Source organism: Dasypus novemcinctus, chromosome 9 (assembly GCF_030445035.2).
Source record: "Dasypus novemcinctus isolate mDasNov1 chromosome 9, mDasNov1.1.hap2, whole genome shotgun sequence".
Taxonomy (NCBI): domain Eukaryota; kingdom Metazoa; phylum Chordata; class Mammalia; order Cingulata; family Dasypodidae; genus Dasypus; species Dasypus novemcinctus.
Genome location: NC_080681.1, coordinates 59,099,134 through 59,121,595, shown reverse-complemented (window position 1 = coordinate 59,121,595; position 22,462 = coordinate 59,099,134). Strand labels below are relative to the sequence as shown.

The window sequence follows — 22,462 nt, the reverse complement described above, 5'->3', positions numbered from 1 at the left end:
CTCATCAACTGCCATTTGTCTCTTGCTTAATCTGTATTAGCCACATTGGCCTCCTGACTCTTTCTCAAACAGGGAAGCACCCTCCAGCCCCAGGGCCTACGTATTTGCCTTTTCCTATACCTGAAATTACACATCAATTTTTCCACCTCCGTCAGGCCTTTGCTCAAATGTCACCTCCTCAGTGAGGTCTCTGATCCCCTAACCTAAAACAGTAATAACTCCCATCTCCTCCATCATTCTTATTTTATTCTTTTTGAAGAAGACCACTTATCTGACATTATTTTCTGTATGTGTATCATCTTTTCCTCCCCAACCAGACCGTAAACTCTGTAAAGGCAAGGACTTTGTTATATATATTCATATATCTGAAGACCCTAGAATAGTAGAGATTTAGCATATAGTTGGTGCTCAGTAAGTACAGATCTGAATGAATGAATCTCTGTTGATAACTTAGTAATATCTCTTAAAATTTAAGATACACTTCTGACCCAGCAGGTCTCCTCTACGTATTTATTCTATAAATATAATTGTACATGTGCAATGTATGTACAAGGTTATTTATTGGTAATAGTAAAACACAGAAACAACGTAAGGTCAGCTTTTATATTATATCTATACAATGGAGTACGATGTGGATATGAAATTCTTTTGCTACATTTATCTAATACACATACGAGACATGACCATTTTAAGTTCCTGGTGATATTGTTAAAAAAAATGATCCTTTTAATGGGACTTGTATAATAAAGAGAGGGATTGGCAGGTAGAGTAAATAATTACTTTTACAGTTTTTGCTGTCTAATAAAGTTATTTGCTTTTTAAAAGTTTTTGACTTATCTTCTACTTAGACTGTAAGCTCCTTAAAGACAGATTCCTATATTCCATTTTCTCTATATTCCTTATGCACCTAAATAGGAGATGCTGTAAATATCCTGGGTTTGAGAAGTAATACAATCAATCCAATTATGACCCAATATGTACATTTAATATTCTTTATAGATTTTGCTATAATCAATCTATGTTCTATGCTCTTTGTGTAAACACGGAGTTTCTGCTAACCCAATAAATTTTGTGAGTGTATCAGAATTCATCAGCTGACTCAGTGTTCCAGCCACAGGACTACAGTTGTTCATCCTGTGGGAACTCAACCTCATGTCATAAACAAAATTTGGATCATCTTTTTTCTGATTTTTCTCAAAAAGTTCATTTACAATGCTCTTCCTTTTGGCAAGTTTCTTGTCATTTAATTTGTTCAGGTCTTCCTCAGGATCAATGGTTATTTCCTTTTGAATTTGCACCATCATCTCTGCTGCTCCTTCAAGTAACCTCCTAAAAAAACTGAATAACTTCTCTAGTTTCAGGGATACTTGTTCCAGGTAATTCTTGAATCGTGGATTATTCTTTAGTTATTCAGAAGCTCTGTTGCAGTCAGAAAACTCTGAAAAGTTTCAGAGCTGGCATGATGCACTGGTAACTTTCCCTCTTGATTTCACCCTCATAGATTAATGTAATAGCTGGAGGCTGGAATCCAATTTCACATTTCTTGAAGTACATATCATTCCTTCAGGATAAATCAGAGGAAATCTGATGAAAATGAGTTAGTTGCATAATGGCTTCCCTTAGAGAAGTACAGAAAGTGCATCTTTTGCAGTCTAACGTCTAAAACTGCCATGATGGGGATGTTTCCATCCAATTGCAGTGCATTTAAGAGCCGTTACCCTGAAACTGCAGCCAGGAGGAGGCTGGCACTGCTAGAAAGAAGCAACAGTCACAGCCCATAGCTGTGGACATGTGGACACGGCATGAACTTCTGAGCAAGAGGCCCGAATCCACAAATACCTGGAAGAGGAGTTTGTAGCTACAGATACCTTTTTAAAATTAATAAATTTATTTTTTAATTGTATTTTTTTTTGAAGATACATAGATCACACAAAATGTTACATTAAAAAATATAAAAGGTTCCATATACCCCACACACCCCCCCACTCCTTCCACATCAACAATCTCTTTCTTCATTGTGGCACATTCACTGCATTTGGTGAATACATTTTGGAGCACTACTGCATCACATGGATAATAGTTTACACTGTAGTTTACATTCTCCCCCAGTCCATTCAGTAAGTTATGGCAGGATATATAATGTCCAGCATCTGTCCCTGCAATATTATTTAGGACAACTCCAAGTCCCAAAAATGCCCCCATATCACATCTCTTCTTCCCTCTCCCTGCCCTCAGCAACTACCGTGGCCACTTTCTTCACATCAATGCTACAATTTCTTTCATTACTAGTCACAATAGTTCTAGAGTATAATACCAGTAAGTCCACTCTAATTCATATTTTATTCCTCCATCCAACTCTTAATCACATTTCCTTAGAAGCAAATATAAGGGCAAATAGCCAAATACTAGAATTTTGGTGAGGACGTGAACTTGGATTGACCTTCAAAGCAGTTTTGTATTCCTTAGCAAAATAAAAGCAACAGAGACAACAAGAAAGACACCTGGTTATCAACTGCTTGATTTAAACATTCTGAGGAATAATGTAACTTGGTGATAAGGAAATGACATCTATCTTTACACTTGTTATGGAGAAAGTTCAATGTGCAAAACAATTACAGAAATCTCTCAATTTAAGAACAAGCTTGGAAAATGGAACCATAGTTGTCTTTTATTAAAACCATCTAGTGTGTCATTTGTAAGGGACTGGTTTTGCACATCAGTTTGTTGTATAAGACTTTATGTTGCCATTTCTCTTTTTATACTGTAAATCAAGTTTTAATTGAATTTACTGAATTTTATTAAGTATCATTATTTACACACAAAAAAAGAATAGTCGTATGTATTTTGTACATTCTTGAAACTTCCAAAGCTGAAAAAACAGGAATATATTTTTTTACTGCTGTGTGTTTATGTATATCATTGACGAAACTGCAGTACTGATATTTACATTGACCAATAATTTCTTTCCAGGATTATTTATTATTTATTTCCCCTATATCTTTTCACAGCTTCAACTTTAAGACTTTTTGAAAGAATTGGTTCTTCTGAGGGCTACAGAGACCCACAGGTTCTATGGTCATGGCAGATGGAGTTCAGTGCCATGTCAGTTGGCCCTACTTTGAAGATTGTGTTTCTGTGTGATGGAGCTGGACTCAGATGTAATCTTTGTCCACGAGCCTCTCTTGTTACTTTTAATGGATCTGTAGTTGGTGCTGGGGTTTAGTATACACCCAGGGGACCTGAATCTCTGGACTGACCATGTGATAGCCAGGCCCTGAGCCTCAAAACAGACTTGCAACTCCTACACTCTGGTTTATTGGACTTACCCCACTCAGCTAACATGGAGGTGAAGAAGGTAAACCACCACACCAGGAAGCCAAGAGTGCCTACAACTGAAAGCAGGAGAATTGCATCCAGCATCCATGTGGAATCTAAGCCCCCCCTTGACATAGATGTGGAGTGGACACAACCATTCTAAGGTCCACAGGATGGAGGAATAGAGTATGGATTAGAGTGGACTTATTGATATTCTATACATGAACTATTGTGATTAGTAATCGAAGAAAATGTGGCATTGGTGTGGAGAAAGTGGCCATGGTGGCTGCTGAGAGTAGAGAGTAGGAGGAAGAGATGTGATGTGGGGGCATTTTCGGGGGTTGGAGTTGTCCTGAGTAGTGCTGCAGGGACAGTTATCAGACCTTGTATGTCCTCCCATGGCCCACTGGGTGGACTCTGGGAGAGGGTGGGTTATGGTGTGGACCATTGACCATGAGGTGCAGCGGTGCTCAGAGATGTATTCACCAAGTGCAATGAATGTCCCATGATGATGGAGGAGGTTGTTATGGGGGGAGGAGTGGGGTAAGGGGGATGGGAGGTATATGGGGACCTCATATTTTTTGAATGTAACATTAAAAAAAAAAATAAAGACAAAAAAAAGAAAGAAGAATTGCTAAAAATTTTTGAAAGAAGAGTTTATGACAAAGACAGCCTAGGAAGCAAATTACTTAGAAAAGAATAGAATTTAGATCAGAGTCCTGTAATCAAAACATATCTTTGCTATTTCTAGTTTTGTAATTTTTGACAATTTCTTTAAATCTTAACTTCTTTTCTAAAAAAATGTGGCAATTTTGCACAAAATGGTCACAAATTAAATATATACGAGTATCTAACCTACATTTCACCCTGACATGAAAGTTAAGATAGCATATGCATATTTCCAAACTTAATTCACTTTTTATATTACCAGATGAGACCTAGCTGCCATTATGATGTTTTTATCAAAACACTTAAGGATCCAGTTCAACATTAAAGCTGTGAATGTTTCTTGAATATCATAGATCATTCCCTTTATTCTTTTTCACCCATTTTTATGTTCACATGATAAACTTATGTATATGTATATATATATGAGTATGTGTATATAACTGGTTAGGTATATATGCATAATCTCATTAAAAGCTTATTATATAGGCTATAAAGAATTAAAATTTGAACAAATGTTTCTTTTGTCCTTTCGTGCCCACTGTTGACTATATATAAACTGATTCTATTTTGAAGATCATGTATCCTACCCCTTAACTGATTCAACCAAAATTAAATTATATTTATAGATGAATATCTAATAGAATTACTATTTTCTTTAAATTTCTTCTAAGGTTTTATAACTGAATTCCAAAAAGATACTCAAATGTAATTCTTCAATTTTCCTGTATGAAAATTTCAAATGGAATATAAGCCACATATTTTATTTATTCTAAAACAAATAAAAATACAATTTAGCAGACAAATAACAACATAGCTACAGCCATTAGTTGTTAATAAATTACTCATGATAGGTAAAATAAATTAATAAAATGCTTTTGAAAATTAACACTAGTATAAAAATTTTTCAAAAGTATTCATATCTTTCTTTTACCAGCTACATTTAAGAAATTTTTATTTAACTGCACAGACAAGGAAAGCAAAACCTAAGCTCACACTCAATGTTTAATAATTCAGAAACTGTTTACTGTCACATTCGCAAAAATAAATGGAAAAAGATAAATTAAAGGTAATATGAACAGTATAGTCATTTATCAAATATTTACAGGCCAACTACAATGGAATAAAAGGGAAAATTATTTACCCTCCTTTCTTAATCAGAGTATCAAAAAAAAAATGCATGCAACAAAGATTTTCAGGCATTGGATGATAGGTAGTGCAGGATACTGATCCTTAGGAGAAAGGAAACAAATAAGGAAAGCTCCACAAGCACACATGCACATAGCCTAAAGAAAGTTTATAGCATAGGGAGGAGGAACCTGAGTTTGGGAAGGCTATAATTTGCAGGACAAAATACTAGAGAGGACAAAATAAAAAGAGAGAGCTCCAAAGTATTGCAGAAAGGTACCATAGGTCTTCATCTCATCAATGACATGTGTATGAATGTGAGGAAACTACTGGATTCAGGGGTAAAGAACTACCAGAAAGGACTAAGCGGAAGAATCCCAGAAACACTTGCGGGGTTAGGAACAGTTTGTGTTTGCACCAGCCACAATAGAAAAACCTCCTAATACACAACATTTCAGATGGAGTCTTCAGAACAATAAAGTCATAGCAACATGGCTTAAACTAAAAGTTGCTCTGGATCCATCTTAACCAAGCTTAAAAGCAAGCTTCGAAAGGATCAAACTGCTTCCAAATAACTTGATTGCCTCTCAAAAGAGAGCTCAAAAATTTAAAAGAATACAAGATAATCCAGCACACAAAAACTTAAAATTTACCATGTCTAATATCCAGTTAAAAATTACAAAGTATGCAAAGAGCCAGGAAAATACAACTAAGGACTAGCAAAAAAGTCACTCAATAGAAACAGACCCAGAAAATAACAATGAAAAAATTAGTATATATGCACATTAAAGTAGTTGTTATACGTAGATTCCAAAAGTTGAAGATAGTGAAGGAAAACATGAACACGATAAAGGAAGCAATGGAAGACCCAAACTGTGCTTCTACAGATGAAAAACATTATTCCCATAGGAAGAATACACTGAATGGAATTTACAGCAGATTTACTATAGAAGAAAAGGTAAGTAAATATGAAGAAAAATAAGTAGAAAACATTCACAATTTAATAGACAAATGAGACTAAAAAAAAAAAATGAACAAAGTCACTGACAGTAGGACACCATCAAGCTGTAATGAGAGTTCCAGAAAAGGACAGAAATAATTTTTTTAAAAAATTTCCAAATGTGATGAAAGCAATAACCCCATAGACCCAAATAGCTCAACAAATGCCATGTAGAAAAAAGATGAAGAAAACTATACCAAAGGCACACCATAATCAAATTGCTGAAAATCAGGGATAAACATGACTGGGGACAGCAGAGGAATAACACATTAACACATTATGTACAGAAGAACAAAGACTGTTAGAAGCTATGACATCCAGATGCCAAAACTTAACTACTTTAAAGAAGTGAGACAAAAGTTGTCATCTGACAGTTTTTTTTGATACCAAAATCAGTATACCTGGAAAAAACATATTTCAAAAATTATGACAAATGAATACTTTTTTCAGACAATTTTTACTGTTCTTTTTTTAATTTATTGAAGTATATCAGTCATACATAAACAGTAAGTATATAGTAATAGTTGTGAACTTATGAAACAAACATTCATAACATCATATAGGACACTTGTACCTCACCCTACCACCAATATCTTGCATTGTTGTGAAACATTTTTAACTAATGGTTAAAGAGCATCCTCAAACTATTACCACTAACCGAAGTATTTTTCCCCCAACCCACCCTACTCTTATTATTATTTTTTAGTATAATTTATACATGAATATACATAAACAATAAGTGCATAATAAAAGTTGTGAACCCACAAAGCAAACGTGCATAACATCACACAGGGGTCCCAGACATCAAGCCACCACCAAAACTTTGCATTGTTGAGACATTTGTTACAAATTATGAAGGAATATTGTCAAAATCTTACTACTAACTATAGTCCTTATATTATATTTGGTGTAATTCACCAAACCACCCTATTATTATTTTTAAAATATATTTTTATGACAGAAGTTGTAAACTTACAAAACAATCATGCATATGTGTAGAATTCCCATACAATACCCCTCTACCAACATACCACATTGTGATGGAATATTTGTTACAAATTATGAGATAATACCAGATTACTACCAGGTCCATAGCACACATTTAGCACACTTTTTCCATACTCCCCTATTATCAACATAGTGCATCTTTGGCATAGATGCATGATTACATTATTACTCCTAACCACAGTCCATAGGTCACTCCAGATGTATATTCCCTGTGCTTCTCCACATTCCCAACACCCTACAATAGTGATGTACATCTTCTCTGGCTCACAAAGGACACTCTTGCATCTGTTACATCAACCACAATTCTTATCCACCTGTTTTTACTGTGCTATTCAGCCCCTAGATGATGCTCTAGCTTTCTGTCAACTGGCATTTACATCCCTACACTTTTCTGCCACATTCCCATTTATAAACCATCTGTTACTAATTATTATGTGTTACCATCAATTCTGTACATTTCCACACTTTTACAGTAAAGTTCATTAAAATTTCTACATAAACGTCAGTTGTCCATCTCAGTCCTCTTATTTCCTTTAACGATCCACCACATACCACGAGGTTTTGAAGATATTTTCCCATATTTTCTTCGAGAAGCTTTATGGTTCTTGCTTTCATATTTAAGTTTTTTATCCATTTTGAGTTAATTTTTGTTTAAGGTGTGAGATGGGGGTCCTCTTTCCTTCTTCTGGTTAGGATATTCAGTTTTCTCAGAACCATTTGTTGAATGGATTGTTCTGCCTGAGCTGGATGGGTTTGACAGGATTGTCAAAAAATCACTTGACCATAGATATGAGGGTCTGTTTCTGAACCATCAGCTCAATTCCTTTGGTCTATGTGTCTGTCTTTATGCCAGTACCATGCTGCCTTTACCACTCTAGCTAGGTAACATGAAGTCCAGAAATGAGAGTCCTCAAACTTTGCTTTTCCTTTTTAAGATGTTTCTGGCTATTCAGGACCCCTTACCCTTACAAATAAATTTGATGATAGTGCTTGCCATTCATTTAAAAAATGCTAGTGGAATTTTTATCAGGATTGCATTGAACCTGTATACCAATTTGAGTAGAATTGACAGCTCAATGATATTTAGTCTTGCATAAGCAATTACAGTTATTTATGTCTTTTTTATTACTTTTAATAATGAGTTATAGTTTTCTGAATACAAGTGCTTTACATTGTTAGGTTTATTCCTGAATATTTGAGTTTTATCTGTCATATTTTGTTTTCACCACTCTTTTGATACTTTTAGTTACTTTTATTGATATAATCTTCATCTCTAGACTCTCTTCCAGGCCCCTCTCCTGTCTTTTCTTTTCAGGCTGTAACACACTCTTTAGTATTTCCTACAAAGCCAGTCTTTTGGTTACAAACTCTCTCACTTTCTGTTTATCTGGGAATATTTTTAATTTGCCCTCATTTTCAAAAGACAATCTTGCTGGATTTAAGATTCTTGGCTGGAAGTTTTTCTCTTGCAGAATCTTAACTGTATCATACCACTGTCTTCTTGCCTCCATGGTCTCTGAGAACTTGACACTTGATCTTATTGGATATCCCCTACATAATGCATTTCTTTTCTCTTGCTGTTCTCAGAATTCTCTCTTTGTCTCTGGCATCTGACATTCTGATTAGTATGTGTCTCAGAGCTGGTCTATTCAGATTTGTTCAGATGGGAATACCTGGATATATATGTCCTTCAATAGGCCTGGGAAATTTTCTACCATTATTTCTTCAAATATTCCTTCTGTCCCTTTTCCCTTATCTTCTCCTTCTGGGACTCCCATGACACATAAGTTTGCATTTCTCTTCCTGTCATTTAGTTCCCTGAGACCTTGTTCAATTTTTTTCCATTCTTTTCTTTGTTTGTTCTTTTGTATGTCTGCTTTTAGAGGTCATTTCTTCAAGCTCACCAATCCTTTCTTCTGCCTCCTCAAATCTGCTATTATATGGTTCCAGTGTATTTTTAATTTCATGTATTGTACCTTTCATGCCCGTAAGATCTGCTATTTTCCTATGCATGCTTTCAAATTCTTCTTTGTGCTCATCCAATGTCTTTTTAATATCCTTAATCTCTTTAGCCATCTCACTGAATTTATTAAGAAGATTCGTTTGAATATCTATGATTAGTTGTCTCAACTAATCATATGTCTCAACTATGATTAGCTCCTTTATGTCATCTGGAAGCTTACCTTGTTTCTTTAATTGGGCTATCCCTTCCTGTTTCTTCATATGGATTGTAATTTTTTGTTGGTGTCTTGGGATCTGGCTTACTTGAGTATTTATTCTGGGTGCAGTTTCTTCTTTAGTTTAGGGGCTTTCTTGCCCTTTCCCCCTGGTTGGTTGTGTAGTAAGAGCCAAGGATGTAGTTGGTGCTATAAGCTGTGAATCTCAAGGCTCCAGCATTGCCCCAGGGACAAATGACGCTTCTCCCATCTTTCTCCTTTGCCATGGGCCAGGACAGAGCCACGCCATGTGTAATAATCCAAGTCATGCAGGCCTACACTATAGTTGTCAGAGAGACTAATGAACTTTCATGCCCCTTTCTGCCCTGCTAGGACATGGGTGGAGTTGTAGGTATGGGCAGTGACTTATGCCATCTGGGTCCAAAATGACCGCAGTTGCCCCAGGAGACTTCGGACTACTCAGTCTGTGCAAGCCGAATGTACCTGAAGTTACCTGGAGAGGCTGGAACGGGGTTCGCTTCCTTGCTAGAGGTAGGGCTGAAGTCTAGGCTAGGATTGCAGATCGATCTGGCTGTAAGAAATGGATCCCTACCATCGCTGTGATTTTCAGTCAACCTAGCTTCCCCTCATGCTGAAAAAGGAGTCAAAATGGTGGCTGCCGACCTCTTTCCAACTCGGACACTAAGAACTTTAACTGTTCTTAGGGTTATACTTTAGCCAGATGAATTTACTAATCAGTAGTTGAAATTGGTGGCCAACAGTCTCTTCTTCCACCTGTTTTTTGGGAAATGGAGCTTCCAATTCCAGCCACAGAATAGCTCCTGAGGTGGCTTGCATTGCCAAAGTAGGTTGATCACCGGTGTCCATGGCGTGGCCTGTATTTTCCTGGAGAGGCTAATGCAGGTCCCCTCCATATTCCTCCCTGACAGAAGTGGGGTTGGGGCTTATGTTCTTTCTTCAACAGTTTTTGTAAAGCTGAGAGAATTAATTACCAACAGATATGCACTATAAGAAATGTTAAGGGAAGTTTTTCAGGCAGAAGGAAAATTACACCTTAGCAAATTAAAACAAAAAATAAATAAATTGGGGAATTGATAAAATATGTGAAAATAAAATGTATTCAACAATAGCATGAAGAAAGGAAGAAGGGAAGAGGAAGTATACTTTTATGAGGTGCTTACAATATTCATGAAGTAATATTATATTAAAGTAGACAGCGATCAATTAAAGACATATTGTAAAAAAAACATTCAACTAATCCAAAATAAGGCAGGAAAAGAGCAAAAGAGAACAGAGTAGAGATGGGACAAATAAATACAATAATTATAGATTTAAACCCATTTATAAAATGTAAATTGTTAAAGCATTCCAATTAAATGGCACAGATTTTCAGACTGGATTAAAAAAATATGAAAGCAAAACCCAACTTGCTACTTCCTACAAGACTACAAGAAACATACTTTAGATATATAGACCAAGAAAGGCTGAAGGTAAAAGGATGGAAAAAGATAGACCATGGAAATATTACAGAACTGAAGTGGCTATATTAATATCAGACAAAGCAGATTTCAGAAGAAGAATATTATCATGGTTAAGGAGTAATAATCCATAATGATAAAAGGACCAATTCATCAAGAGGACATATGATCTTAAATGTGTATGCATCAAGTAACAAAATTTCAAAATACATGATGCAAATACTGATAGAACAAAGGAGATACATATATTGACTAACAGACATTTTAATATTCCTTGATCAACAACTGCTAGAACAAGTATAGAAACTTCTAACACTCACACACAAAAGACGTATTTTGAGCCATAAGACAGATATCATCAAATTAAAAGGACTGAAATCATATCTCTGACTACAAGAAAATTAAATTAGAAATCAGAAATATATAAGGAAAATCCCCACTTACTTAGAAATTAAAACACACTTCTAAAATTAATCGTATGGCAAAAAAAAAATCATAAGGGAAACTAACTAGAAAATCTTCTGAACCGAATAAAAATGAAAACACACAATGTATCCAAATTTGTGGAATGCAGCTAAAGCAGAGTATAGGAGAAATTTTTTATCATTAATTGCATATATTTAAAAAAAACAATAAATAGCAAATCAATTATATAAGCTTCCATCTTAGAAAAAGAAGAGCAAATTAAACCCAAAATTAGCAGAAAAAATTATAAAAAGAAATCACTGACCAAAAAAAAACAAAAACAAAAAAGAAAAACAATAGAGAAAAGCAATTAAACCATAATCTGGCTCTTTAAAAAGATATATAAAATTGAGGAAACTCTAGCCAAAGTGATGAGGCAAGTCAAATAAAGATAAAAATGACCAATATCAGGAATTAAAGAGGAGTTATAGAGATTCTAAAGGTATTAAAAAGGTAATAAGAGAATATTATAAATAACTATATGCCAATAAAAACAACAACTTACATGAAACTGACAAATAAATTACAAATTCTTTAAAATAGCCGAAACTCTTTCAGGGAAAAATTGTTAACCTGACCTAGCCCTATATCTACTGAAGGACTTGAATACTAGTTGAAAAACCTTCCTACAAATGAAACTCCAAGCCCAGACGGCAAAATCTACCAAACATTTTAAAAAAAACAATACCAATTCTATACAGACTCTTACAGAAAACAAATAAGAGAAAATTTCCCAACTCATTTTTGATGCCATACCCAGATACAAACCAGTTAAAATGAAAGACATTACAAGAAAAGTATGGACCAATCTCCCTCATGAAACTAGGTAGTTGCAAAAATCTTAATAAAACTTTAGTAAGTTAAATCCAACAATATATGAAATGGAAGTTCTCCATTACCATTTGTAATTTTCCCCCCCAAAATCAAAAGAATATTTCAACATTTGAAAATCAACTGATAATCACTCAGTATCCAAACCAATTTTAAGAAAAACATTATGATCAAGAAATTAGATGCAGAAAAGGCATTTTTAAAAAGTCACAACTGATTAATGATTAAAAACCCACAGTAAAACTGAAATAAAAAGATTTGTAAACCTGATAAAAATCACCTATAAAAAATTTACATGTATTATTACACTTAATGATGAAAGGCTGATTGTTTCTCCTTTGCGGTCAGGAAAAATAAATTACAGACTACCTAAATAAATGGAGAAAGATACCTATCAGCTCTCCCAACATAATCTATAGATTCAACACCAAACCAACAAAAGTCTCAGTGGGCATTTCAATGGAGAAAGGACAGTCTTTTAAAAAATGGTGATAGAGCAACTGGATTACAAAGACAAAAATATACACAATGACCTAAACACATTTTATACAAAAATGAACTCAAAATAGATTGTGGAATGACATCACAAAGATGGCAGGATATAATGCACTAGAGTTCATTCCCCAACAGAATTTTTAAATAAGCAAAACCTGGCTGAATTATCTTTTCCAGAGCTCTGGAAAATAGTTAAAGGGTTCAAATAACTGGCTGAACGCTGAATCAAGGAAAAGAAAACTAAAAATCAGTAGGAAAATCTTGTGGTACCTTTGCTACCCTTCTCATACCCCCTCCCATCTCAAGGTGGAGAGAGCCCACACTCTAGGTATAGACGCTGGTTCTGGATACCTAGGAATAATGGAGTGCATGCTGTCTGTACCAATCTGCCTGGTGGCATCCTGACAGACTTATCCACAACACTTTCCTCCACCTCAAAACTCCAGATCTTGCCCTGCATGCAGAAGTAGCATAGGGTCAGCCAAATTAGTGTAAGAAACAATCACACACACACACACACAAATCAAATCGTGATGGTCTCTTACAAAAGACTACTGAATTTAAGACGTATTATAATAATACAGCACCCAAGATGGAAATGCATTTAATTGGTTGTTTCCTGGCATTCAAGGAAATCTCTGTCATATCATTACCTAGATACAAACATAAGGAAACCTCGAGAATTAAAATACAAAGTTTAACACATTAAAATATTCATATGTACAGTGTACAACAAAAGGCTGTAAGGCAAAAAAAAAAAAACAGGAATTATGACCTATAAAAAGGAACAAAATAAAACATCAGAAACAAAGAACAGACTTGGGCCATTCCAACAAAATCTTTTGGGAAAAAAAAAACATTAAAAAAATTTTTTAAATAATTAAAAAATAAAAAACACTGTCAAATAAGTTCAAATCTAAAGGAAAACATGGAAAAAGAATCAAAGGCTATCAGGAAAATGATAGATGAACAAATGAGAATTTCAATATTGAAACAAAAGTTATTAAAAGGAACCAAAGAGAAATACTGGAATAAAGACACAACAGCAAATAAAAATTTTCAACAGCAGATTGGAACTGACAGAACAAAGAATCAATGAAAGCAAAGGTACGACAATTGAAATTATTTCTACTGAAGAGCACAAAGAATATAGAATAAGCAAAAGTGAACAGAGGGAAGCAGATATGGCTCAACTGAATGGGGGCCCATCTACTATATGGGAGGCTCTGGGTTCACTTCCCAGGGCCTCCTTGTGAAGGCAAGCTGGCCTGTGCCCATGGAAAGCTGATGGCCCACGCCTGCGGAGAGTTGGCACAGCAAGATGACTCAACAAAGGGAGACAAGCAGACACAAAAGAACACACAGTGAATGGACATAGAGAGCAGACAGTAAGAAAGCAACAAGGAGGGATAAATAAATATTTTTTAAAAATTTTTAAGAAGTGAATAGAGCCTAAGCAGCCTATAAGACAATATTAGGTATACCAATACATGCATTATGGGATTCCCAGAAAGAAAACAGAGAGGGAGGTGGCAGAAGAAATATTCAAAGAAATAATTGCAAAAAATTTCCCAAATTTAATGAAAGACATGACTATACACATTCAAGAAGCCCAAGGAAACTGTAACAGAATAAGCTTAAAGGTAACCACAGATTTCAAACAAAAAGACAAAGAAATTTCTGAAGGCTGTAGAAAAAAAGCAGTATGTCATGTATGAGGAGACCCAATAAATTTAAGTGCTGATTCCTAATCAAAAATCATGAAGGCAATAAGACAATGGAATTTAAATACTTAAAAAGAGTTGAAAGAAAATAAATTACAAGAATTTTATATTCAACAAGACTGCCTTTAAAAATGAAGGGCAGACTAAGACATTTGTAGATAAACAAAAGCTGAGAGAGTGAGAGAGTATGTCATCATTAGACCTGCCCTATGAGCAATGATAAAGAGAATTCTTCATATTGAAAAGAAAGTACCCAAGACAGTATACTGAAACAGCATAAAGAAATAAAAGTCTCCAGTAAAGGTACCTGGTTAATTATAAATGCCAATACTATAACATTTTTGGTATTTAACTCGACTTTTTACTTTTAACAGGTTCTAAAATATAAATTCATAAAAGTAATGATAAATCTACAGTTTTAAGATAAACAATATATGAAGATATAATTTGTAACAAGTACAACAAAAAGGTGTGGGAAGAAGGAATATAGGAAAAGAATTTGTGTATGCTATTGAAATGAGGTTAGTATCAAATCAAACATGACTGCTATGGATTTAGGATGTTAAATTGAAGTCCAATAGTTAGCACAACACAGCAAAATGGAAGAAAGCCCTACATTATCACCAGTTACTTTAAATGTAAATGGATTAAACTCTTGAGTCAAAAGAAAAATATTGGAAGAATTCATAAAAAATTCTGACCCAATTATATGCTGTTTACTAGAGACTTGAATTAATTCAAGGACAAAAGTAGGTTACAAGTGAAAGGTTGAAAAAAAAAAAAAAAATTCCATGTAAAGTAACCAGAAAGATAGCTGGGGTAGCTGTTAATGTCAGATAAAATAAACTTTAAGTCAGAAACTATTATAAGGTACAAAGAAAGACGCTATATTCTGGTAAAGGGTCTCAACGAGAAGGGAGAACAATTGAAAATATATATGCACCTAAGAGCAGAGCCCCAATATATCTGAAGGACATATTGATAGATTTGAAGGAAGAAACAGAGGTTCTACATTAATAGTAGAAGACTTCAATACACAATTTTCAATAATGGATAAAACAAATACAAGATCAATAAGGAAACAAATGCTTGACTGATACTATAAAGCAACTAGACCTAACAGGTATACAGACCATCTCAATAAGAGCAAAATTCTTTTCTAGTGCACATGGATCATTCTCTAGAATAGATCATTAAGTTATGTCACATAATAGGTCCAATCACTTTAAAAATATTGAAATCAGAAACTGTATCTCTTCTGACCACAATGGAATGATACTAAAAATTATTAATGGAAGGAGTACTGGAAAATTCACAAACGTGAAAATTAAAGCAATACACTCTTAAAAAAACAATGAATCGAAGGGAAAAAATCACAAAGAAGTTAGGAAATATCTTGTGGCAAATGAAAATGAAAACACAACATACCAAAATTTATGGGATGAAGCAATTTCAGTGCATTAAAAAGAAGGAAGATCTCAAATCAGTCATTTATTCTCAAAACTGAATGAATGAGAAAAAGAAAAGTAAACTAAACCTAAAGTGAGCAGAGGGAAGGAAATAACAAACATCAGAATGGAGATAAGTTAAACAGAGAAACAACAGAATCAATTAAGCCAAAAGTTGGTTCTTTGAAAAGAAGGATAATATCAACAAATCTTTATTTGTTGAAAAATAAAGAGAAATGCAAATTAAAAAAAGAGAATGCAAATAATTAAATGAGAAATGAAAGAGGGTATGATGACCAACTGCAAAGAAATAAAAAGGATTATAAAAGGGCCCTGTGAACAATTTGTATGTTGACAAATTAGACAACCTAGATGAAATGGACAAATTCCTAGAAAGGCACAAACTACTTATAGAGACTCAAGGAGAAATAGAAAATCCCAGTATATCAATAACAAATGAAGAGATTGAATCAGTAAACAAAAACCTTCCAACAAAAGGAGCCCAGAGGGGAAGCAGCTGTGGCTCAATCAGTTGAGTTCCCATTTACCATATGGGAGGCCCTGCAAGTACCACAGAGTGCCGACTCAGCAAGGTGACACAACTAAAAGGAAGACAAATAAAAACACAGAAGAGCACACAGCAAATGGACGGAGAGCAGACAACAAGCAAGCCACCAGAAAGGGGGGGGGGGGGCAAATATAAAAAATAAAATACAGACACACAGAAGAATGCACAGTGAATCGACACAGAGAGCAGACAGCAACCAAGCTGCAAGGAGGGGTGTGAATAAAAAAAAAAAAAAAAAAAGGAGCCAAGAACCAAATGGCTTTACTGGGAAATTTTACCAAACATTCCAAGAAGAATTAACACCAAATTCTGCTCAAATATCTTTAAAAAGTTGAAGAGGAGGGGACACTCCCTAACTCATTCTGCTAGGACAGCATCATCCTAATACTAAAGTCAGATAAAACACCAAAAGAAAAGAAAATTACAGACCAATATTGCTTATGAATACAGATGTAAAAATGCCCAACAAAATACTTTCACACCAAGTCCAAAAGCACAATAAAGAAAGTATGCACCACAATCAACTGGGATTTATCTGAAGAATCAAAGGTGGTTCAACATAAAATCAATATATGTAATACAGCTCATTAATAGAAAGAGAGAAAAAAAAGATGAAAGAAGGAAATGTCTTCAATATGATAATGGACATATATGAAAAATCCTCAGCTAATACTCAATGGTGAAAGACTGAAAGCTTTCCCTCTAAGATCAAGAACAAAACAAAGATGCCACTGTTATCATGCTATTTAACACTATACCAGAAGTTTTAGCCAGTGCAATTAAGAAAGAAAAAGAAATAAAAGGCATCTAAGCTGGAAAGGAAGAAGTACATCTCCACCTATTTGCAAATGACGTAATTCTACATCTAGACAATCCTGAAAAATCCACAAGAAAGCTACCAGATCTAATAAACTAATTAAGCAAAATGGCAGGGAACAAGATCAACATGCAAAAATCAATTGTAACTCTATATACAAGCGATCAACAATCAGAAGAAAAAATCAAGAAAAAAATTCCATTTACAACAGCAACTAAAACAATCAAATATCTAGGAAAGTTAACTAACAATGTGAAGGACTGTAAGTGAAACACTACAAAACACTGACAAAAAAAATCAGAGAAGACCTATACAAGTGGAACAACATTCCAAGTTCAAGGATTGCAAGACTAAATATTGATAAAAGAACAATTCTAGATGGAACAATTTCTAGATTCAATGCAATCCCAATCAAAATTTCAACAGTCTTGGCAGAAATGAAAAAGTCATTCATCAAATACTTACGGAAGGTTGAGAGGCATCAAGTAGCCAAAACAATCTTGAAAAAGAAGAACAAAATTAGAGAATTAACACTTCTTGATTTTAAAACTTATTACAAAGCTATAGTAATCAAAAGAGTATGTTACCTGCACAAATACAGACATATAGACCAATGGAATAAAATTGAGAACACAAACACACATATCTACAGTCAACTGATTTTTAAAAAGAAATCAAGTCCATTCAATGGGAAAGAATAGTCTCTTCAACAAATAGTGAGGGAAAACTAAATAGCTACATGAAAAAGAATGAAATTGAGGACCCCTCTCTCACACTATATACAAATATTAGCTCAAAATGAATCAAAGACATAAGTATAAGACCTAAAACTATAAGATTCCTAGAAGAAAACATAGGGAAATATATTCAGGATCTTGTATTAAATAGATTCTTAGACTTTATACTAAAAGTACCAGCAACAAAAGAAATACAGATATATTTGACTTCATCAAAGTGTAAAAGCTTTTGTACATCTAAAAAACATTATTAAGAAAATTAAAGATAACATACAGGGAAGCAGACGTGGCTCAACTGATAGACTGCCTATCTACCATATGGAGGGTCCAGGGTTGGATCCCCAGGGCCTCCTGATACATGTGGTAAGCTGGCCCAGCGCAGTACTGCTGCGCGCAAGGAGTGCCCTGCCATGCAGGGGCGCCCCTGCATAGGGGTGCCCCATGCGCAAGGAGCGCACCCCGCAAGGAGAGCCGCCCAGTGTGAAAAAAGCACAGCGTGCCCAGGGATGGCACCATACACACGAAGAACTGACACAGCAAGATAACGCAACAGAAAAGAGATGTAGTTTCCCAGTGCCACTGGATAATGCAAGCTGACACAAAAGAACACAGAGCGAACGGACACAGAGAGCAGACAATGGGGGGGGGAGGGGAGAGAAATAAATATAATAACTTTTTTTTTTAAAAAAAGGTAACATACAGATTGGGAGAAAATATTTGGAAATCATGTATTTGATAGGGGTTTAACATCTTGAATATATGAAGAACTCCTACAATTCAAAAACAAAATGACAAACAACCCAAATAATAAATGGGTAAGGTCTGAGAAGATACACAGTGAGCAATAAACACATGAAAAAATGATCAACATCACAGCCATTATGGAAATGCTTCCAAAGTACATGATACCATATCACACTGTCTAGAATGACTACTGTTTGCCAAAGGGCAAACTGCCACACTCCACCCTCTGAATCCCAAAAATATATGTTCTTTCTATATGCAAAATGCATTCATTACATCACAATATTTCAAAAACCTTAAATCATTTCAGTAACAAGAGTAAGTACAAAATCACATCAAAATCAGTTATAAGTATGCACAGTTTGTCTTTGGGCAAAATTCCCCTCTGGCTGTAGACCAATAAAACTTAGGAAACAAGTTACCTGCTTCCAATACACAAAGAAGGGACAGCTATAGAATAAATATTTGCATTACCAGAGGGAGAAATTGGGAGGGAAACAGTCACAATTCCCAAACAGTTCCAAAACCCTGCACGGCATACTCCATAAGATGTCAAAGTCTGACAGTCATCTATAGAATGATGTCTTCTTTTCCCCATCCATGGGCTTCCCCCAATGGCCATTTTTTCTATTCCTCCCTCATCAAGCATCTGGATGGTGACTGAGATCTAGACCTCACCCTCCAAGAGTATTGGGGTGACAGCCACACTTTGCCTGATCTCTGGGGTAGTCTCAAACCCCTTAGTAACGTAGAGTGGTAGCAATATTCTCCCTATCTCTATCATACAGGCCCAACCCCCTCAGAACAGTGGGGTGGTGACCTAATTCTCCCTAATTATGAGGAATAGCCCCAAACCCTCAGACCAGTGGGTTGGTAACCCAACTCTTCCCAAGTACTAGGAATATACTATACCCTCTCTGTAGCCTGGAGCAGCCAAACTCTACCTGAACAATGGGCCAGAAGAGCTCATTCTGGGGCACTCACCCTTTCTGCACACGAGTGGGATCTCCCTCCTGGCCTGAAAAGATATCCCAAGTCCAGACCTCAGCTTCTAAGGTTTCCCTCTTGAAACTTTTTTTCCTTCCATCTCTCCTCTCCCTGTGCCTTTTAGTCCAGGCTGACAGTAGTGTTGTTCATAAAGATCTCACAAAAAGCTTGTTGGTTTAGCATGCAGGAAACAGAGTTCCATGCCGTCAGATAGTAAGCCTTTCCACAAGTCCTTCCTAGATAACTGCCTTTCCAATACTGACTTACAAGTTCCAAGCTTAGTTATCACATGGGGCACTTTCCTCTGGGGGTTTGTTTTCTGGAAGCATGAAAATTCCCAACTCATCACTCCCTGGTTTCTTTGTGCCCAGCAGTTTAGCTCTCAGTTTAGCTCTTTCCTCTAGCATTTTGCCATAACCTACAAAAAGAAGTCAGGCTGCATTTTCCACATAGAGTTTGGAGATCTCCTAAGCCAAATGCCCAACTCTGCCTTCCATCTAAAATCAGAATTTTCCATCAGAATTTTCTAATTCAGTCTTCCATCTAAAATCAGGAGTCAATTTTGCAAGGTTCTCTGCCACTTTAAAACAAGGATCACCTTTCCTCCAGTTTCTAATATTAATTTCATCATTTCCTTCTAAAGCCTCCTCAGAAATAACTTTAGGGTCCATATTCCTACCAACAGTCTCTTCAGTGCAATCTAAGGCTTTTCTATCAAACATCTCACACTTCCTCCAAAAAAATATCCCCTACCCATTTATAAAACTGCTCCAACATTTTTGGTAATTGCAAGCAGTGGCACCCCACTCCCAGTATCAGTTTCTGATTTAGTTTGCCAAAGGGCTTCTACTACAAAGTACCAGAAATGGGTTGGCTTTTATAATGGGAAATATGGGGTAAATCTTATGGCTCTGAGGCCATGAAATGTCCGAATCAAGGCACCATCAGAGATGCTTCTCACCAAAGTCAGCTACCGTTGATCCTAGCACCCTGCCACATGGTGAAGATGGCCATCGAGCTCTGCCTTCCAATACAGAATCTACTGTCTCCAAGAGCTCAGCTGTGGGCAGCCAGGCATAGGGCTTGTCTCTTTCCCCAGGCTGCTTCTATCAGTCTCAGCTGCTCCGCTTTCTTTCTGAGTTCAGTTACAAGGTATTAGGCTTATAGCTCATCTCTTCCTGGGCCTCAGCTCTTTGAGCCTCTCAGGAGCTTCTCTCCTTGCAGCTCAGCTGTGGGAAACTGGAGTCCTTTCAATTTTAGGATTAAATATGGGAACTTCCTTTTCCTCTGTGTTTGTGTCTCCATTTATATCAGACCCAGCAACAGGACAGAGACTCAACCTGAATCACACCTCAGTGATGTAGTCCAATCAAAAGCCCTAACATGGTCTTATCAAGTAATCTAAACAAAGTCTAGTCAACTAAATTTAATGCAATCAAAAGGTAACATACCTTGGGGAAGAGAATAGTTTAAGAATATGATCTTTTTCTTTTTAGGACTCATAAAGTAACTTCAAACTGCCACAACTACTATTAAAAATTTGGAAAATAACACTATGTGAGGAGGTTGAGAAACGGTAATTCATGTTCCTTGTTAGTGATTATGTAAAATGGTGCAGCTACTATGAAAAACAATTTGGCAGTTCCTCAGAAAGTTAAGTATAGAATTACCATAAGAGGCAATCCCACTTCTAGGTATATACCCAAAAGAACTGAGGGACTCAAACAGATTTTCATATGAAGATGTTCAGAGCAGCGTTATTCACAATTGACAAAAGATGGAAGCAACCCAAGTGTGAATCAATAGATGAGCAGACAAACAAATGTGATATATACATGAAGTTCAGCCATAAAAATGAATTAAGTTCTGAAACATTCCATAACGTGAATGAACTGTGAAGACATTATATGTTGAGAAAAAATAAGCCTGATGCAAAAAGATAAAGATTGCATATCTTATTGGTAGGAAAATAATTAAAATTTGCAAATTCATAGTCAGAAATTAGATTACAGGTTACCAAGAGCAGGGGTGGGGATCATGAGTGGGGAGTTAGTGCTTAATTAGTAGAGTTCTGTTTGTGGTGATAAGAGACATTTAGTAACAGATGGTGCTGACAGTAGCAGAACTTTGTGAATGTAATTAACACATTGTAAATATATGAGGGTAGTTAAAAATGGGAAATTTTATGTTGTATATATGTTACCTGAATAAAGATTTTTAAAAAAACAACTCATAACTGTGTAACACAAAGATTGAGCCATAATGTAAAACCAAGTGTGCTGGGAGTGGGCAAGGGGAAGGGAGGAAAATTTTTCTGAAAATGTACAATTGCTAGGAGGGAAGGAGGGAAGGAGGGAGGGCAGGAGAAGAGGAGGGAAAGGAAAAAGGGAGGAAGGGAGGGAGGAAAAATAGGAGGGAAAGATGGGCGGAGGGAAGAAGCAAGGAAGGAAGAAGAACTGACAAAAGAGGAACCAACATTTTTACATTGGGCTGTTCTTCAGGTTCACTGTTATAATGTCCAAGCTCTGAAGAAGGGCACCTGCTAATATAGAGCCAATCTGCACATACTGTGAAAGGTGTGTTGGTGGTGGTGGTTTTTTATTAGCTCTTGGCATTCAGAGAAATCTCTGTTATATGACTACCTTATACAAGTAAGGAACATTTTCAGTGACTAAACTCTATACTTAACATATTAAAATATGAAAATGTCCAGTGTGCAAAAACAGATTTCAAGATATACATAGATATAGGAAATAGTAGACCTTCCATAGGAGTAGAATAAAACATCAGAAACTATCAACCTAGGAAACCAGAATTTGGACATACCGAGCAAAGACAATTTTAAAAAATTGTTTTAAATCTGCTAAAAGGCCT

At 35.7% G+C, this 22,462-nt stretch overlaps 1 protein-coding gene and 1 pseudogene across 3 annotated transcripts in view; both read right to left on the bottom strand.

Annotated features, from left to right (window-relative positions):
• The window catches only part of ANKRD13C (ankyrin repeat domain 13C), a 140,929-nt gene that overhangs the window by 26,923 nt on the left and 91,544 nt on the right, over positions 1–22,462 (bottom strand). The gene's annotated exons all lie outside the window — the stretch shown is intronic.
• On the bottom strand, positions 939–1,559 carry LOC139439663 (centrosomal protein of 19 kDa pseudogene; annotated as a pseudogene).